The sequence below is a fragment of the Episyrphus balteatus genome, chromosome 4 (assembly GCF_945859705.1).
Source record: "Episyrphus balteatus chromosome 4, idEpiBalt1.1, whole genome shotgun sequence".
NCBI lineage: Eukaryota > Metazoa > Arthropoda > Insecta > Diptera > Syrphidae > Episyrphus > Episyrphus balteatus.
The window spans coordinates 81,966,311-81,981,377 of NC_079137.1; the positions used below are offsets into that span (position 1 = coordinate 81,966,311).

At 27.9% G+C, this 15,067-nt stretch overlaps 1 protein-coding gene across 3 annotated transcripts in view; it reads left to right on the forward strand.

The window, feature by feature from the left end:
* LOC129917664 (prolactin-releasing peptide receptor) overlaps positions 1 to 15,067 on the forward strand; it is a 123,169-nt gene extending 108,102 nt beyond the window's left edge. For all 3 annotated transcript variants that reach the window (XM_055997705.1, XM_055997704.1, XM_055997703.1), the window contains one exon: positions 13,536 to 15,067. The gene's annotated coding sequence lies outside the window, so the exon portion shown is untranslated. The remainder of the gene's footprint in view (positions 1 to 13,535) is intronic.

Consider the following 15,067-nt stretch of genomic DNA (forward strand, 5'->3'; position numbering starts at 1 on the left):
TGTACATACTTTTCGTTAGTTAAAAAATAGTTTTTTGTGTATCCTTGAAGAAAGGATAACTCTTTGTCAATGCTGGCATGGATGACATTTCTCAAACAACTATGAGGTGGCTTTTAGTAAAATTATTTGTTTTTCAGGACTTTTTTCACCACTCTAAGGATCAACAAGGATTCTTTTTCAATATTCGTTTTAATATCTTATATAATTCACAGGAACAAAAGGAGTTAGGTACTTTTCTCGAAGATGGAGGATAATCCAAAATATTGCATAAGACAGATGGAAAAATAAATATTTGATGAGAAAAAACGTACAGTTCGATAATTCTTTAAAAATAAAAACCAAAAACGAACTCAAGGACATCATTAAAAAATACCATTTTCATTAAAATTAAGGTTTGAATATGAAGATTTTTTTTCATTCGACACGACCGACGAAGACGACGATGTCCTTGAAAAAGTTACCATGGTTGCTAGTATTCTTAAAGAAGTAGTTAATAAGGATAACATCAATCTCACTCACATGGTAATTTATGTAATTGATGAATACTTACACAACATGGCTTGTGTTATAATTTGATTGATTTGTTTTTGAGGAACATTTAAGCTTTTCGGTCATACAAACCAGGGCTGTCGGTTATGAACCTTTTACACCTGTAACTTAGAAACTAGCTTAATTTGTATCAAAACAAAAATTAACAAAACCGTGATGTCGATCTTTTATAATCACCATTTTGTTATCACTTGTTATTATCATTTACAACAACTGCTTTTTTATTATCTTGATTTTTGTAATAATTGCAATGTTACCTAAAATCATCTACTGAAACAAAAGAGCTGATGCACGAACTTGGGAAAATTTAATATTTGCAAAAAGTGAAAATTAGAAATTTTCTACCCGGGGTACTTGTAAGGAGGTTAGATCTTAAAACATATTTAAAGTATTGAAAACGACAGCACTGAATTGAATTAAATTATACATAATAATCAAGGGAAATAACAAACCCAATTATAGGTAGGTACATATACCGCAAAAATAATCTTTGTTATTTTTGATGAACCTTCTTTACATAAACTCGTATGTATAAATATGTAATTGGTGGAGGGAGAAGGTAGAATAAATAAATTAACATCAAAATGTAAGTGAATTTATCGATCGTATAAAATCACGTGTATCAATTGGAAAGTTAATTTAGTTTCCATGTTGCCAACCGCATTTTGCCTCAAGTGATTTATGTACATCGAGATTGATTGTGTCATTAGATAAATGTTTTCCTTACAGTTTTGTTTTATTTTTTTTTTTTTCTAAAACCAATTAAAAAAAACAAAACAAATGTTTTCATTTTTTTTAAGTTCATAAGTTAAATTATATTTTGTCAAAACACAAGTACTAGAAGATAAGAAGAAATAATTATTTTATTACAATAACTATAAAAAAAAGATTGTCTTTATATAAAAACTGACGCGATTTCGAGGAATTTTTTTAAAACCCATTTTTTTTTTTTTTGGCAAGAGGTTGATACCCCTTCGATTTTTTCGAAAATCTGAAAAAAATAAATTTGTAATTTTTTAACCTAACTGTTCTTTGTGAACTCATATCTGTAAACAAAAACTCGTTTCGAGAGAAAAAAAAAATTTAGCTGAACTTTATTTTCTTGCATAACAAATTATTCAAAACTACTGGTATCCTTCAAGCTTCAAATAATAAAAAAATTAAATAACATTCACCATTCATTAAATAGGTTTGGTTAAAGTCCTTTTTTTCTCATATTTTATATTTTCATATGAAAATCTTTACAAAAAAAAATAGTTTTTAAGAAGAAACTTCGAACTTTCGAATGCGCTTAATTTTATGAAAAAAAATTTTTCTAAGAATTTTAAAAAATAACAGAGTCAATTCTCCTTTTCCTTTTCTTCGGAAAAGAAACTCACCTTGAATAGGATTGCAAATTTTAATGTCGATTTTATACAAATTTCAACTGACTTTGGTTTTATTCTTAATAATTTTATATTTTAAACAGAATTTGAAATGGTTTTAAAAGAATTTTCATATTTAATAAAATAATTCCTGTAAAAATAAAGTGATAATCAATGCAAATATGTATAACATCTTTTTCTATGGAATTTGTATATTAAAATCTTATGAGATAGCATTTTAAAAAGGAAACCTTTCGGAATTGTTACGAAATTACTTTTCATATTGCAGTTCACATTTATCAACCACCATCTGCAAAACTTTAAGGAGTTTCACTTTTCAACCATCTCGGTGCAAGAGTATTTAATGGTTTTAAAGTTTTTGCATATCAAATTCACCCATTATTTTCATCAAAACTAATTTTCATTCAAACCTTTTCACAATCAAAAATATACTTTTCCTAAAAAATCAATGCAATGTCACACGACATATTTCAGTGCTCATGACAAGGATGGCCAGTTCAATTAGCACTTAAGGACCTACTTGTACAATATACTAACACATATATAAACATTCTCTCTTGAATATAATGTTCATTTTGTGTGTTTGAAAATCTCAAGTGGGAAGTCGTGACATTATTTTGATAAAATTTAAAACCACAAAGGCAATTAAAATTCCATTAAGGTTTTTTTTTGTCATCAATTGAATATAAAAGGTTAAATGCTGATGGAATTGACAAATATTTGATTTTCCGGAGCTCATTTTGTTCCAAAAAGGCATTCAAAAAGGTTCAAGTTGATTTGTTTGTTAAGATAAACAGAATAAAAATAATATTTTTGATTTTTATTTTTTTATTATTATTGTTTTGTGTGTGTGTGTGTGTTTGGGAGGAAATAATTTAATGAATAACGTAATTTACACAGTTATTGTGGACAATGATTTGATGTTATATTTAGAAGAAAATTGATTTTTTTTTTGTTGTAATTATGTAAACAGTGACTCATTTTTGCTTTTACATTTTTTGCACTCATTCTTATTGAAATCAATGAATTAAATATTAAATTTGTATGAAACCAGGCATTTAAAGGAACGCTAATTTAATTATATATAAAACATCACTCAGACTTCAAATAAACTTTCGAGTTTCATTTATGAATCAAGCTTAAGGAGACCTTTCTTTTGATGTCTCACTCGATGAGTTTGGAGGAAATTTTTTAAAATTCAATTCTTTTTTGGCAAGGGGTACCCCTTGGATTTTTTATCCATCAAAATCTGAGAAAAATAAATTTGTATTTTTACCCTAATTGAATTGGCTGTGTCACTGTGAACTCATAGCTTCGTTTAGATACCTTAATCCGCAGATATTTGCCTCAGAAAGTAAGAAAAAAACAAATGTTTGGATGCAAATAACTCAGCAACAAACCTTCAAGAAACTTTTAAATTTCAGTTATGAATAGAGCTTAAAAAGACTTTTCTTTTGATGTCTAACTTAATATAGTTCAATATACGCCTCTGGCAGCACTAAATGGGATGCAAAAGCGATCTCAGTTAATTTTTTAATTGAACGACGAATTCTTTTCACTTTTACAATGTACAACAAAAATTATACATATCATACATTTTATGACCTACTTTTCTAAAGGATTTTGAAGTCAAAATTTCACTATCACTTTAAGTTTTTGAAATACATGAGCATAAAGAGGTCAAAAACGCGTTTTTTGAGTAAATTTGATGTCGAATTACATCACCGTTAAATTTGTTTTGCAAAACTACTTATGCAATCTCAAAACGCCTTGTAAAAACGTCCAAAACTTATTTGCTTTTTTTCAAAATTATTTTTTTTTTCTCAAAGATATTTAAAAAAGAAATATTTGATACATATCTCAAAATCTTGATTGGTTTTTTCAAAGTAATAAATGTTTTTTTTTTAACCAAATTTCAGTTTGCGTCTTCAGATTTGGACTTAAAATAAGCAACATATTACGGAAAAATATATATTTTCGACTAAACATCAAAAAGAACTAAATTTAACATTTTTGTTTGAGACTTTATAGCGAAAATAATGGTGAATGTAGCTAAAAAACTAGTCTAGAAAATAAATCTGTAAACAGTTTTGAATTCAGCACACTTAAGTTTGTTAAAATCTCCCGACTTTTTTTTTGTTTTTTTTTTTTTTGCCGACCAGTATAATTAAATAAAAACATTTTGAGACCAAATTATGAGTCGGTTTGTTCATTTTGCAAGAAAGACAAACTGGAAAAAATTAAGTCACTGGCTGAAAAAATATAATCAAATAAAAACATTTTTTTTATTTATTTATTTATTGTGGTCACATCTGACCTATAAAACGGTTACAATAGAATCAACTCATTGATCACACTAATAAAAGTGGTATCATTAGTAATCATCACAGTTTTATCACCAAAATATAAAACAATTTTAAACAAGAAAAAAAAACTCAAAAAGGTATCATAAGTACTAATTCCTGTCATAAAAAGAGCAAATTACCTAATTCCGGTTCCCCTTGATACCTTTTTTTAAATTCATATCAAGTTCAATAGATACGTTTCTATAAAAAAGTTATTTTAATTATTATGCGTGTCACGTTCGAGGGAGAATAAAAAAAAAGACTCTACCTAAACAAGAAATCAAAAATAGGCAAACCAAAACGAAATATGTCTTTTCTCAGAATTTTTTTCTACCCTGTTCCCTCCTAGCACCAAATAAATCAAACTTCAATTACTTTTAAATCAGATCTGTCTTGAATGTCAAAATGCCAACCATTTTCTTTCATTCACCTGTTTCAAATGAAGAAAAAAAAAAGTTAAATATAATAATTATTATTGGTTTCTTGTAGAATATTACTTTAAATTAAAAAATTTAAAAAAAAAAAATGTGATTATTCACATTTTACCGGGTTTTATTGTTGATATTTTGACATTTAAATCTCAGAGACAAGAAAATGACATTTATCTTAAAAGTTAATTCGATTTATATATACAATTCTAAGAAATACTCAGTGGCTCAGAAGATGAAGGATTCATCTCACATCTCAGTTGACATTCGAACAGCTAATCGCTTGGAATTGGAAAGAAATCGCAACCGTTGCCCAAAAAAAAAAACCAATAAACATGAAAAATAAACAAAATGGAACGAAAAAATGACAGTGACATTTCGTGTATTTTTTTGTAAATTTTAAAAAATCTACCAATAGAAAATATCTCTTATTTTTCATCATCAAAATTCGAACGAATAAATTCTTCTGCCTGAAGGATACGCTCGCTAAGTTTTCGTCTTTGGTTTTTAGATTAGATTTTTGGAGTGTTGTACGACAACACAGCGTTCTACAAGCTTGTAATTTGAATACGCTCTGAAGAATGTCACATTATGTTTGCTTTTCAAAACACGCTATCTTGATTTATTATTGTTATTCGAGTAGGTACCAAAAAAAGAGACGAAAAAAAAGAAAACAAACAAAAAAATTGTCAACATGCCACGTAAATCAATTTTCCTTCACGCACTGAAAGGGTTTCACTTCACCGTATTTTTCAAGGATCTCTCTATAATACAGTAACGGTGGTTGGTATATAGCGAGAATAAATAGAATGAATACAAACCTTTTCTTTTTTGTGATTTGATTTCTCAGTAATTGGATTTCAAGGTACATAAATTTGTTTTACACTCTTTTTCTTTTCGGGTTTCTTTGCGTGAATAGAAATTATTTTGTATATAGCAAAGTTCTGAGGTGTAAGATGGATGTGGGATGTCCTTTAATAAGAGAGTAAATTTAATTTAATTCTTTATCCCTTTTTTTTTTTTGTGGTGTAAATCTGAAAAAGTGTGTTGCATTTCTTTGATGACAAAAAATAATTAAAAATGTTTTAAATTAGATTTTTTCATCTTTGAAATGGTCGAATAAGTCTTGAAACGGATGTATTCCTTTTTTTCATTAAGATACAATTTCCTGTAAATTTCATCTAATTTTGGAAATTATTTCGCAAGAATGATTTTTTTTATATTTGTTATGTAAGCACAGTGTGTGTTTTAGGACAAAATTAACTTTAAAAACTGGCACGTTTTCGCTGGATTTTGAATGTGATGAGTTCCACCAAAAAAGTTGATGTTTTCCCTATACGCAACAATTTTCATTTGTATATGTTTACAATTTACATTATACTTTCCAAAATTGTGTTCAATTTAGAGAATGTTCCGTTGAAGAAGGTAAACAATAGTTTTTTTTTTCAGACATCAGAACACCAAGTTTTATACAATTTGCTTTTAGATCTCCATACAAATTTTTGGTTGACTTTGACTATCTGTACTTGACGGTGTTTTCTTTTTGTTAAATGAAAATCTCTTAGTAAAGAAAGAGTTTTTGACGTGATAACGTCTTATAAATCGATGAACCATGGCAACATTCACGAAAAAGTGAGGACGTTTTCTCCCGTTCCACCTGAAATTATAGCTTATTTGAAAGATAATAACCTAAAGTTGAATACTAATAAAGGATTTTTAAAAATTCCATCATTTATAGGGTAAATACGGGTTTAAAACAAAATAAAAAGTATGTATCTATTTTCTAAACGCGACTTGTAGATAGTTTAATGGTATTGAAAAAATTTAAAAAATTTCAAAACCGAGTTATAAATGGTTTTTTAAAACTTAAACATGAGGTAGACCTTTGACAAAGTAGTGATTATAGGTAGGGGAATTTTTTTTTTGGCAATTTGAAAATACCATTCAAAAGATAATGAAACAAAAAAAAAATTAATGGTCTATTACGGATTTGTTTCTAAGTCTCTGCGTTTCGAAATATTGATTTTTGAAAAACACTTACTTTTTTAGGTATATTTTTGAATGGGTATTTGTTTTTAGCATTTTTTTTTTTTTTGTAGCTTATAGAACATATAGTTTGTAGTCGTGCGCATGCATGTGCAAAAAATTGGTATTCTCAAATGATTTTTAACCGAATAACGGGAAAAACAAGTTTTTTTTACCGTTATTAACCGTTTTTTAGTTTAATCTTTTTCTCTTCAACAGATAAATAATGAAATTTATATTGTAGATAGATATTAGGCAGGATTTATGCAAAATTTCAATAAATTTCGTATTCACAATTTTGAGATAACGGTAAAATAAAGTTCTATTTTTCAACGCATTCTTTCTTTCTTTTGATCTGGAGCAGATACAAATTTAATTTAACTTTATTGAACATGCTGATAATATTACCTTTCATATGATACATCACACATAACGGTACAGTGTGGGAAATACCGTATTCTCTGTTTGAAATTTCGACATGGTTGGCTTTAAAAAATTCTTACTTTTTTTATAAGCATCTTAGAAATATGATTGAAGCGTCACATTAAAGGTGAAATAATAAGCTTTCACATGACATAAAATATATCATAGGTTGCTATAGAAAAAATGGATTAAATGGTGATAGAAGAAAAAAAAGTTTGATTTTTTTTCACTTTTTTCATAAAAAATGATTGTTTTCAATAAATTATATTTTTATTTATACCTTTTACGCTTTATTCTTAAGAAAAAATATTAAACTTTTTAATGCTATAATTTTTGTGTAAGCTTTTCATATCAAAAATTAATATAATGAGAAAAGAAAAAAAAGTTATTTTTTTAGCTTTAAAGATTCAAAAAGTTATTCCGTTTTTCTACAAAACAAACAAACATAAATATCTAAGGTTTTAATTTTTAGCTTAAGTACTTTTCTATGAGATTATAAATTTTTTGTACTAGGTATAAAGTTGCCAAATAAATAATTTTTTGATCTTTTTTTTTTAACAAAAGCACATAACCTGTTTTCTTATGACTTTATCACATAAAATCATCGCCCGTAAACCGGCTTTACAGACAACCACTTTTTTTTTGATTTTTTGTTTTGGAGATTGTTTTAATTCTAGATTTTAACTTTCTAGATTTTCGAGATTTCGTTGTAGACCCAAACAAGAGTTGTAAGTTTTGGTTCCAAAAATTTGTATTTGAATCAATTAAATAAAAAAAATCAACTCTGATCCTAAAGCTGCTATAGTGTTCTAGTGAATAATATTCCATAAGAATCAAATACTGACGCAAAATATAATGGATTCTCTTCGAGAATTAAGATAAATCTGCACAAAACTAAGTCGTAAATTAAAATCAATTTCCCTCTAAACTTTCCGGTGAAAGAAGAAAAAACATACCAAAGACGCATTTTTGAAACAATTAATTATAAAAATGTATTCCTTTATTCTTTCAACATTTTTGCCAAACATTTGTCAAACATTTAATATTTTTATCTCAAAACTACCAATTCTAAGTCACTATAGGTATATTGCCATGAGCCTTTTTAAGATCATAAAATATACGCATTCCACTCGTGCAATTTATATTCACACAATACAAAAATGGTCTATATTCACCGTATAGAGGTAGTCTGAAACTGAAAGAAAGAATCCTTTTCTCAAGAGGCATATTTCTTTAGTGTCTACAATATTAACGGCAAACATTTGTCAAAAAAATAAGCTCATAACACTGTCGTCGACCTTTTCGTCCTTGTTGACCTGTGGTAATTCATTATCTAATGAAATGAAGTTTCCCACACAAAAAAAAAAACAAGTCAGAATAGCAATGAATCATGAACAATGCGGCCCAGAAAAATGAGGTTTGGGGGTAAAGCGGTTTTTTTTGTATGTATCAAGTAGATTTGGGAAAATCCTTTCTTTTTTTGTTTATCTGATGGGGATTTATTGCTGATTCGTATTTTACTCCTTTTTTGTGCTGCCATTGTAATCCGGATTAGTTGAAATTTTTTATTTTTATTTTTTTTTTTTTTTTTTGCACTTTTTATGAAACACTCAGACAACAAAATCAGAGAAAGCACAACATCATATCCTTGATGTCCTTGTTAACCTCGAATCTGTGCAGGAAATCAACTTCGTCATGGATTTTTTAGACGAGAAGGAAAAAGGAAGTATGTTGTTAACAAGGAAAAACGAAAAAATATAAACAACCAAAGGAGAGTACTCTCCACATTTTTGCGTGTTTATATTAAAATGCATAAATTGCATTTCAACATGGAAACAACGAAACTGGAAAGCAGACGCATGCATTTCTCCAGAATTCAGTAGAAAACACAGGCAGTTACCAACCAACTCAACTCGACAAATGAAATATGTTCAAATACAAACAGGCACAAGCTGGGCATTATTTCATTATATGAATTTTTGAAATATCCTTGCCGCTTTTCTTCCAGGATATTTCTGTGTTTTTTTTTTTGTGGGAGGACGGAAGAAGCCGCGCGAACAGAATCTCAAGTACTGACAAACAACAAAACGCAAGGACATTTAAAAGTTTGTTGGCGTTGTGCGGTGGTGGAGTAAAAGCAAAAAAAAAAAGGATTTCTCGTTATGTATAAATACGAGATGTTGCTTGAGACACTTAAATTTATTTTTTAAAACACAATAACTGAGTTTCTGAGAGAGCGAGGAATGCAGTAAAAATGTAATTCCAGTAATGGGTTTTTGCATTTTTTGTTTGTTATTTATATGAAGACAAATGAATATCATTCGAGCGTTAAATTGTAATATTTCCTAAACGCTAACGAGGCGGAGATGTGTCGTAAATTAAAAGGGAAGAGCTAGCTTTATTTATTATTTTTTTTTTTTTAATGGAATTCGTGGTGGATTTTTGCTTATATAATAATCTTGAGTGGGCGTGATACATACTCATAACTCATGACGACGATGACGGGTGGCGTTGTTAACGAGGGATGGGAAGATCCTTTGTGAGTAGGTATATGAATATAATCAAAACGTGAGTCAAGACATGTGCTTTCGTTACTAAGTTGTATATGAGGAGAATATCGCTAAAGGTGAAAAGATAATGTGTGTGTGCATATTGCTTTCATGAGAGAGATACCACCCCACTTGACCTGATGTAAATTTAATATTTTAACGAATATCCTTTTTGTTCCTGATTGTGTTTAGTTGTATAGACTTAGGATGATTTAAATGGGAAATCAGTCTTTCAGGGAATTGCTATAGAACGACCTTTAAAGATGTTTCTTAAATTAAGGATTCTTCTTTAATTCAATTGGAAATAAATCAGTGTGATAATTTAAGCGGAAATTGATATTTCGAGTTTATTTAATTGAATTTCTTAAAGCATATTTTCTTTTTTTAAATTAAAAAAAAAATTATAACCAGATGTTGGAATTAAAAACTTTATAATTAAATAAAAAATCAAAAGAAAATTGATGGAAAGGTTCAATAATGATGAAATAATGCAGAGGTTTTTAATTAAATTATTTGTTGATTTGAATTGGATTTTAAAAATTATTAATCAAGCAAGAGTACCAAACCATATAAATTGCCATGAACGTTTCATTTATATTGAAAGTCAAGAAAATGAATTTGATGAAATCCACTTTTATGCATTTGTGCAAAGACTGAAAAATTGACAAAAAAAGCTCCAATAAAAAAACAGTATAATATTATTGCAAGCCAATTTTTACAAAACAGAATACTACACTGTTAAAAATTATGTCGTAGTTTTTAATATAACCTTTGGAATAATACTTTTTTGCAAAAAAAAAAAATAATAGTTCACTAATATAACGATTTTATTACACAGTTTTTTCATAATTATTATTCTTATTAATTTCAAATACAAAAAATTAAAATGTAATCAAAAATAATAAAAAATAAGAAAAATTGAATCTGGTTAAGAATTGAAATTCGATACTATTCTACTTTTTTTTTAATTCAAGAAAATCAATTTTTGTGTATTAAAAACGTAAACGGAAATGGAAGCCTTTTCAAAAAAGAAATAATTTTTGTTGTGCCTGGATTACCTAAGAGTTATCGTTACCTAAAAACCAATGAGTACCTATTTAAAACTATTTTGGTTCCGAAAAATGCATTTAGTAACCTTTTTTCTGATTAAATTTCAATAAATTTTGTATTAGACTTAAAAATGTAATTCAATCAAAATATTAAATTTAAATACAATTTTGGTGTTGCCTCATTTCGTAGAGTCTACTCTACAACAAAATGTTTAACCGCGTAAAAAACTAATTTGGATAAAATCTATGACGACACGATTTCGACATATTTTTATACGAAAGCGTCAAAATTCCATTTTCCTTAATTGTTCTATGCATATTTTCGAAAGTACATGCATAACACTGGTCAACAAGGTTTTTGCCACAAGAACCAAAATATACTTTTCTAGTTGTTTTTGGGGTGCTGAATCCGAATCTGAAGTCAGAAAAATTTTATTGGCCTTCGTTTTTGAAATATTACCGTTAGAAAATGTCAAAAAACGTAATTTTGGCTGTTTTCGAGGTTATGTTTTTATGTGGAGTAATTCATTGTGAATAAATTTGTAACCAATATCAATTTAACATTTTTTAAATATCAAATTAACATTTTTTAAATATCAGCCAAAAATGCTCTATAAAATGTGTTTTATGATATTTAAAATGTTAAAACAACATTTTTATTATCAGGATGATATTTAAATGTCACATTTTGAAAATTTTTTTTGATATTTTATTATCATTTTTTCATATCAATTTCTCATTCCAAATTATTGAAAAATATTAAACAAAAAATTCTTAATGTGTACTAATTTAAAGGCGCTTTGTGTTTTTTCGAAGTAAAATGTATGATTTACTGAGAAAATTTGATCGGCACTAAGATTTTACTTCACATAGTTTGGGAGAAAATAACAAAACAATTATATCACCTATAATAGAAAAAATAATATCACCATTATTTTGTAAAGAATATTCCCTTTCAGTAATGTCTTGAAAAAAGAAAAGAAAATTCTTAAAATAATAAAAATAATAAAAATGAAAAGGAAAGAAATAGGTTTCATTATAATAAACTAAAACGTAAAATCTAAAATCTAAACTTAAAAAAATGTCAAAATGATATTTTAATTGTCAGAGTGAAATTTTCACTATCCCACCTGAAATTAAAAAATGTCCAAATGATATGATAAAATATCAAAATTGATATTTTAATTGTTCGACGACTTTTGTCACTGAAAAATGTTAATTTGATAGCTGTTATTATCAAATTTTTTTTTCGGAGAAGCGGTCTTTGAATCAGAAACAACACTGGCCAACCAAATTACACTTTTTTTGCCACAAGAATCAAAATATACTTTTCTGAAGGTTTTTGGGTTGCTGAACTCGAATCCACAATCAGAAAAATTCTATTAGCCTTCGTTCTTAAAATATTACCGTTATAAAATGCAAAAAAGGGTTTTTTTTTTATAACGGTTATATTTCAAGAACGGAGGCTAATAGAATTTTTCCGATTGCGGATTTGAGTTCAGCAACTCAAAAACCTTCAGAAAAGTATATTTTGGTTCTTGTGGCAAAAATTCTGTGGCCAGTGACTTAAACTTTAGATTAAGTTTAGTTTCTCTTTGACTTATTAAATGAAACTAAAGATATCTCGAGCAATAAAAGAGATATCAGGAAAATTTAAACAGTTTTTGAAAGAAGATATCTGTTCTTATAATAACCATTACAAATTTGTCTATAATGAATTACCCCACATAAAAACAGAACCTCAAAAACAGCCAAAATTACGTTTTTTGACATTTTCTAACGGTAATATTTCAAAAACGAAGGCCAATAAAATTTTTCTGACTTCAGATTCGGATTCAGCACCCCAAAAACTACTAGAAAAGTATATTTGGGTTCTTGTGGCAAAAAAAAAGTTAAATTTTGTTGACCAATGTAATCAATCATGAAATATTTATGTGATTTAATCTGTATAATTGTATAGGTGCCTATGTATGGTGCAACATTTAAAATACGTATCAGGTTCTTCTGCAACATTTATATTTTTAGTGACTGGTAGTACAAATAATAGACAGCAATTAATAATAGATTTTTTATATCAAAACTACATATAAAGAGACATTATTTATTTTTATCGTTAAAATTTAAGTAATTACAAAAATGTTTAAAAATTACAACAATGACATAAAAAATTGTCACATGTTGTACCTGACAAAAAAAAACCTACAAAACCTTTCTATTTAATTTGAATTAAAACTATAAATTTAAGGATTCTATTTTTTTTTTTTTTTTTTTCATTAGGAATTAAAAAAGCATTTCATGATATATTCAATCCCACACATGAGTATTCTCTCACAACAGCAAATTTTCATACATACCTAAATACATATTTGTTTATATTTTTGACGTTGGAATATTTTAAATCCTTTGGAATTGTTCCTCGTTAAATTTTACACTGATGAATAATTCAAATGAAAAATGATAAAAATAAATATTTATTTAAAAAATAACAATAAACCATAAAATTAATGAAAAAAAAATAATTAAAATAAAATAACATTTGAGGTAAAACAATGATATATTTTATTTCCGGATCCATTTTTTCAAATTAAATCTACTCTCATTTATTTTAAATTGATTTTAAACGAAAATGATGAAAATATCTTTTAATACACAAAAATATTTACAAAATACCTTTTAAACCACACATACATTTTATTAATACCTAACTCAAATATCAAATTGATTTCTAGTGTATCGAATTTTCAAAACTAAAATCCCACTTTTTTCTCTATTTTCTTTTCAGTTGAACCAGAATGAATTTCATGCATCATCCAAAGTCCAATCGAACAAAAAAAAAATTGCAACAACAAAAACAATAACAACAAAAAATATTCCTCCATACTCCTCCACACGAATAAATTCCACAAAAATGAATCAATTGACTTTTATCCTAATACATTTGAGTGTGTGTGTGTAAGCTACTGATATGCTCTATAAACCAATACGGCTACTCTGGAAGGATGATTTTTTATCAATCAAACGTCAAACCTTCTGCACACTTCATCGACCATTAGCTCACTCAGTTTATCCTTGTTCGTGTTTTGTGGATGATTTTTTTTTCTTGCAACACAAGCTTTTTTGATGACTTGTCAGCTAAACGAACAACTCCTAGTATCTCGCCTAGCAAAAGGATAATAATGAAATGAACGAAGGAGAAAAAAAGGATGAGCTCTTTTGGATCCACGAACGACAAGGACGACCAACAGCAACACACAGCATTGTCCTAATATTGAATTTCTTTTCCTAGGAATGTGAGTTAAATTTCGATGAAGTCAGGTCGATGCAGCAGTTGTTGTTTAGGCCATACAAAATAGGATCAAAAAATCTCTATAACCAAGTCAAAGTCTAGAAAAGTTCTTCTTCGTCCTTTTTTTTTCTAACAAAAGCAATTTATACGAAATTATACTCATGGCTTCTCTGGCGGTCTGAGAAGGGAGTAAATAATAAGGAAAATATATCGAAATGTAATTTGAAATTCTGCAAAAAAAATCTCACACAAAAAAAAATTAAACGTAAGGTATGAGTGCTTTTCTGATAGAAAATCACGTTATATATGTATTTTCAAAGGATAAGCTATGTAATCACGTACATCTTATAGCAAATAGTCATATTGTGAATCTGATACATTCAAAGAATATTTTTCTCTACACGTCGAAATGGATATTTTTTTCATTTAAGGATTCTTTTTCCTCTTGTATTTGTTTCTGTTTTTTTGTTCGAATTTAATAACACACTGCACTCGACAAAGACAAAGGCTCTTTATAATACAACCAACCCAAAGCACCAAATAACACAAAAAAAAAAAAACAAAGAAAATTAAGTACTCCGTAACCCCTTGGGGTGGCCCAGAAGCCACCCCTTTTTTCAATTTGAATTAAAAATGAGATGCAAATGTGTTCCGAATGAATGGGATCTGTGTTCCACAGAGAGATGGCGTTGCTGGTGCTATCATGGCAATGGCGTGGGTAAAAGCTTGAAGAACAATTGAATAATAATACATAACCCAGATAAAAGAATCCCCACTATTAAAATAGACACTATATACAACACTGATAGCTTTGCTTTAGTTTGGTTAGGAGGATGCTTTGCAAATGAATATGAGGAGAAAGAAAAGATGGAAGGAAGGAAGAATATAGTTTTAATTTTAAAACTCTAAAGCTAAATATGGATAAGGGTCAGTTAGAACTCTTTATATTCATATTGATCTTTAGGTAAAAAAAGGTGGGTTGGTAACACAGGTACACGTAGTGTATATATGAGAAGTCAAAGGTTATA